This window comes from Tursiops truncatus, chromosome 15, assembly GCF_011762595.2.
Source record: "Tursiops truncatus isolate mTurTru1 chromosome 15, mTurTru1.mat.Y, whole genome shotgun sequence".
Classification (NCBI taxonomy): domain Eukaryota; kingdom Metazoa; phylum Chordata; class Mammalia; order Artiodactyla; family Delphinidae; genus Tursiops; species Tursiops truncatus.
This window is the reverse complement of record NC_047048.1, coordinates 82,221,091-82,227,346: the sequence shown is the minus strand read 5'-3', so window position 1 is coordinate 82,227,346 and position 6,256 is coordinate 82,221,091. Positions and strand designations below refer to the sequence as shown.

The window sequence follows — 6,256 nt, the reverse complement described above, 5'->3', positions numbered from 1 at the left end:
AAGAGCAGGGCCGGGGCGGAGGGGCGGGGCCGGCGCGGAGGGGTGGGGCGCAGAGGGCAGCCTGCACGCGGCAGAGGGAACCATCCGTACTGATCCAGAAGCGCAACCTGTTTGGGCCCCAGGGATATTGGATCGGGATAGAAGTTTGGAACTAGACTCACACGTGGCCTGGTTTCCGGTGCCAGCTCTGGGTCTTTTTCACTGGGAATTTTGGTCCTCTGAGCATCAGTTTCCTCATCTGACACCTGGGCACAAGGGCAGGGCCAACTTATTGGGCACGGGGTTTATGATATCACTTATATGTGGAATCTAAAATAATAATACAAATGAACTTATTTACAAAAAAAAAAAATAGACTCACAGACATGGAAAACAAACTTATGGTTACCAAAAGGGAAGGGGGAGGAATAAATTAGGAGTTGGGATTAACAGATACACACCACTGTATATAAAATAGATAACCAACAAGGACCTACTACTGTACAGCACAGGGAACTATATTCAATATCTTGTAATAACCTATAATGGAAAAGAATCTGAAAAAGTATATATATATTCTGGATCTGAAAAAGAATATATATGTATATACAAGTATAGATATATAGATCGCAGCCACCACTTACAGAGGGCTCATCAGCACTGTGCTTTCATGCATCCCTTCTTTCCTCATCTGACTACTGCTTATTGTGTGTCCCTAAGTGTCTGGCACTATGCTACTCCTGGAGCTCATTGGTGAACAAATCGAACATCACCCTCGCCCTGGGGGAGCCTGTATTCACTTGAGGGAACAAACAAATGAGACAATAACAGAGCGTGACAAGTGCCGGCTGGTATTCTGTGATAATAGGAGAGCCCAACTTTGACAGTCTCTAAGAAACTTATATTTGAGCTGAGAGCCATATGGCAAAAGGAGCAAAGCAAGCCGGACCAAGGAGAGAACACCAGCAGAACAGAGCTGCTGGACAGAGGCTGGCCGTGTGTCCTTGGAACCCAAAGGCCACTGAGACTGGCACCTGGCAGGCCAGCGAGAATCCTGGATGAAGTGGGAGAGGTAGGCTTGGGGAGGTGGTGGTGGGGAGTTGGGTTTTTCACTGAGGACTCTTCGGAAAGATGTAATGCATTAACATAGGTAGAGCACCAAGCGTGGAGCTTGCACACAGTAGGTGCTCAGCAAGTATTAGTCATTATGATAAGGATGAGGGAACTTGGAGTTGGGAATGCAAGTGAAGAGGCCTCAGTGAGAGTTAACGGGGGCTAAGAAGGGGCCGGGGCGGCTGCTGCGAGATTGAGGTTAAGTCCCGAGGATGCAGCAGACTTGGGGACGGCTAGGGAGACAGCCCGGGAAGATGTTCCTGAGACTTGCAGCCTGTGTGCCAGGGGTGGAGCACCACGGAGACGGAGAGCCCAGGGGGCGGGCTGGTTTCTGCACGGGACCCTAATGAGTTCGATAATGAGTTCAGATTGGGTCGTGCTGATTGGAGGTGCCATGGGAACACCCATGCCTGGATGTCTTGCAGGTGTCCAGAGGTGGGAGTCCGCGGCTCTGGATTAAGTGACTCGGCTCCAGCTTCTGTTCACGAGATTAAAGTGTATTAAGTTAATGAGTGTCCCTGCTGTTGGCTTGTTTCAGGGTTCATTTTCATTTGCTTTCTGAAAATGTTGCAAAGAATGGATGGCTGTTAAACTCCCACTACTTTTCCTCTTGGAATTTTTTTTTAACAGTACCTGAATTGAAAGCAGGCAAATTAATGTATGTATAACTAATTGCTTCTATGGAATCAGGGATTATTTAACTCACCTCTCTCTCAACCAAAAAGTTACTTATTATTAAATGGATTAACAAACAATCCCTAGTGAAAGCATTACATTCCGTCTGTAAGTAGCAATGATTGAGAATAATTGAATCTATAGGTCTTGCCTCCTGAGATATCATTGACCTGTTGTTTTTGAAAAGCCTCATCTAAAATGTCCAAATTAGCTTGCATTACTGAAAACAAGGACTCTAAAGTCTTTTAAGATATTTTCCTATTTCAGAAAAATTCTGGTGGAGAATTTCCTTGGAAATGAGAAGTTGGTTTCACTTAATCCGTTCAAGAAATACTTACTGGGTGCCTACTCGGGGTTATGGGCTGTAAACCATAGACGCTGTTTATCTAGTGCTGATGGCAGAAAAGAGAAAAGAAATGTCTCTGATGATAGGGAAAGTGCGGAGAGGAGAGGGCTTGACCTCAGAGAGAGAGGTCAAGGGAAGCCTTTCTAGGGAAATGATGTTTAATCTGAGACTTCAGACTTGAACCTGGAGGACAACAATACAAAGAGGGCACAGTAGAGAAAATCCAAGATGACAGTGAAAGAAAATGACTGGAGAGCAAAGATGAAATGGGGAGGGAGAGACAGAGAGACAGAGATCCAAGCAGGAACCCTATGCCCTAGAAACTTACAAGTGGTTTGGACTTTATCCCTGGGGTAATGGGTAGCGTTGAAAGCTTCTAAACACAAGAGTGACATGTCAGATGTAGGGTCTTCGGAAGGTCATTCTGGCCGCCATAGAGAAAGGGTTTGAAGGGTGCAAAGTGGAGGTTGGGAGACCAGTTAGGATGCTGTGGATGAGACATCCAGGTGAGACTTGATGGTAACTGAGACTGAGGCAGGTGTGGGGATGAAATGAGTACATTTGGGAGAGGCTTAGGAGGCTGGACAGATAGAGTCTGAAGGGTCTTATCCGGTGAGTGTATAATAAACACACCAATATTTAAATTCCTCATCATATAGTTAGTTTCTAGTCGTGCTTCAGCCCACTCCTCTCTGTCTTCCGTCTCCTTCATGCCACTGAACTACACTTGCCAATGTCAACCTTTCTTTTGTACCCAAAGAACACCGCTGGGTCTTCAGTCTGTTTGATCTGTCGAGAGTAAATGCACAGGCAGCTCTGGCCTTCTTTTTTTTTTTTTTTTTTTTTTGCGGTACGCGGGCCTCTCACTGTTGTGGCCTCTCCCATTGCGGAGCACAGGCTCCGGACGCACAGGCTCAGCGGCCATGGCTCACGGGCCCAGCCGCTTCGCGGCATGTGGGATCTTCCCGGACCGGGGCATGAACCTGTGTCCCCTGCATCGGCAGGCGGACTCTCAACCACTGTGCCACCAGGGAGGCCCAGCTCTGGGCTTCTTGAAACACTGTCCTTCCTCGGCATCGGCAGCCCCACGCTTTCCTGGTTTTCCTCCTCCTTGCTCAGCTGTTCTGTCTCAGACTCCTTCCCCTCTTGTCCCTCTACTTGTTCTCTAGACACTGCAGAGCCTCGGGACTCAGGCCTGGACTCTTCCCTTCCCCACTCTCTCCCTAGGGGATCTCATTCACCCCCATCTTTAAAGCCATCTCTATGCTGAGAACTCAAATTTGTACCTGCAGCCCTCGTGTCTGCTCTCATCTCCGGACTCGTGTATCTACCGACCCAACTGCCCCTTGACCTCACCCTTAGGCTTCTCCATGGGCATCCCAACATCTCCATCAGCACCCCAAACGTGGTGCTTCTGCCTTCTTCCCCTCTCAGGAAATTGGTACCAGCTCCAGGTACCAATACCAAACACCTGCAAGTCATCCTTAACTTCTTTCCCCTCCCCCATCCAATCCAAAGGCAAATCCTGTATCAGTCCCACTTTAAAAACACACCTCACGTCTCTCCACTTCTCCCCATCTCCATTGCCACCGTCTTGGTCCAGGTTTCCACTAATTCTCACCTAGACACTGCAGGAGCCTTTCTCAGTCTTTTCTCCAAACATCCACAGAGTTTTTTCTTTTTTAATTTTGCTGAATCACTTTATCATAAAGGAAAAAAATCCAAAGATTGCAAAACTGCCCTATTTTTTGGCTATAATTTGTATCCTTATGATGCAAGTAAAATGAACAAATACTTACTGAACTTCTAGATGCAAGGTTACATACCACAGAGGGAGCAAGGTGACCAAGGTGACTATGACCCATGCCATCAAGAAGCTGAAAATTCACTAAGGAGAGAGATCTTTTAAATATGAAGGTGAAAATGACATTTGCTGTGACAGAAGTGCTGATAAAGTTTTCCTGAAATTCAGAAAAGGAAGATTTTATTTCTTTTTTTATGTTCATATTTCTTTTACTTTATAATTTAAAAAATTTTTTTATTTTATATTGGAGTATAGTTGATTTACAATATTGTGTTAGTTTCAGGTGTACAGCAAAGTGATTCAGTTATACATATACATACATCTATTCTTTTTCAGATTCTCTTCCCATGTAGGTTATTACAGAATATTGAGTAGGGTTCCCTGTGCTCTACAGTAGGTGCTTGTTGACTATCTATTTTACGTATAGTAGTGTGTATATGTTAATCCCAAACTCCTAATTTATCCCTCCCCCCCTTCCCCTCTAGTAACCATAAGTTTATTTTCTATGTCTGTGAGCCTGTTTCTGTTTTGTGAATAAGTTCATTTGTATCATTTTTTTAGATTCCACATATAAGTGAGATCATAACGACATTTTATTTTATTTCTTTTTCCCTCCTGCCCATTTTATTTCACTTCTGACTGAGATGGTTAGGCACTGTTTCTTGGGAGAAATGCTTTTGAGCAGATACGAAAGGGGTAGGCAGAATTTGAGCACGTTGAGATTAGAGGGAAGGGCATTTGAAGGGGAAGGACCAGGAGGGAAGGTGTGAGAAGTAAGGAATGGCTCCGTTTGGTTGATCATAGGAAAGAGAAAAGGGCCGTGGGAGAGAAGGATGGGAAATAGGGTGAGATCGTGGAATGCCTTGAATTACATGCTGAAGAGTTTAACCTTCCTCCTGTGGGATATAGGCAATGGAAAACTATGATAGTTTTTGACCAAGAGTATCCCATGAACAAACTTTAATCTGATGAGAATGATCTAGCAATGGTGTGTACGATTTAGACGGTATACAGTTTTCATCCCTTAACTTCCTTTCTGCTTCTCCAAAGTGACTCACCGGCCACCACAAAGTGTTTGAACACTCCTGTCTTCAAGAGGTGGGGCTTAGTTTTCCGTCTTCTTGAGTGTGGGCTGAACGTAGCTATTTCATTCTAATGAATGGAAGAAAGCAGGGACAGGGTGAGATTCACAGAGTAGGTCATAAAAGGACACTGTGACTTCCATCTTGGTCACACTGTCCCTTGGGTCACTTGCTTTGGAGGAAGATCGACACCAAGGTGTGGGCAGACCTATGGAGAGAACCACGTGGTGAAGAACTAAGGCATCCTACACCAGCCAAGAAAGTGAACTTGGAAGTGTGTCTCCCCCTCCCATTCAAACGGCAGCTGACATCCTGACTGCAGCCTTGCGAGAGACCTCGAATCAGAAACACCAAGCTATGCTGCTTCCCAGTTTCTGACCTATAGAAACAATGAGATAATAAATGAGTGTCGCTTTAAGCCAATACATTTGGGGTAATTTCTTATGAAGCAAAAATTAATGAATGCAAGTACCCAGAGCGATCTTTTAAAATCAGATTATGTCCCTCCTCTGTTTGATACCCCTCAGCGGCTTCCATTTCACCTGAAAGAAAGACAAACCATTTTCTCACATCTGGCATGACGACAGAGTGGGATCAACAAATCCTGTCCCCCAAAGCTGGACAACACTGTCAAAAATAGTCACTGCAGCCTTGTGCAAGCTGACCGAAGGCATTCAACAACCTGAGAAGCGTTTCTTAATGAACATGACCGAGCTTCAGGCAAGAACACCGTGAATCTCTGACATTTTTGCCCATGTATGCTCCTACGCTTGAAAGCAACAAGGGGAATACGATTCACGACTGACTTCTCTTTAGAAATAATGGAGACCAAAGGCAGCAGAATGACATACTTGAAATGCTGACATAAGACACACTGTCAAGCAAGAATTCTCAGTCTAGCAAATATAAAAAATGAAGGTGAAATATATGCATTTTCAGATAAACAAAGACTGAAGAATTTGTTGCTAGCAGACCTGCCTTACGAGAAATACTAAAGGAAGTTTTTCGAGCTGAAATCGATGCTAGGCAGTGATTTGAATTCACAAGAAGAGATGAAGAATACCAGAAATGGTAAATATAAAAGATTCTATAAGTAGATTCCATTTCTTCTCTTGCCTTTTTTTTTTTTTGGTTGCATTGGGTCTTCGTTGCTGCGCACGGGCTTTCTCTAGTTGCGGCGAGCGGGGGCTACTCTTTGTTGCGGTATGCAGGCTTCTCATTGTGGTGGCTTCTCTTTGTTGCGGAGCACGGGCTCTA

The 6,256-nt window shown here is 44.9% G+C and overlaps 1 long non-coding RNA gene across 1 annotated transcript in view; it reads left to right on the top strand.

Annotated features, from left to right (window-relative positions):
* Nucleotides 1–4,478: 4,478 nt before the first annotated feature.
* The window catches only part of LOC117308331 (uncharacterized), a 97,015-nt gene continuing 95,237 nt past the window's right edge, over nt 4,479–6,256 (top strand). The window contains exon 1 of the long non-coding RNA XR_004522307.2: nt 4,479–6,070. This is a non-coding gene — a long non-coding RNA (uncharacterized lncRNA). The remainder of the gene's footprint in view (nt 6,071–6,256) is intronic.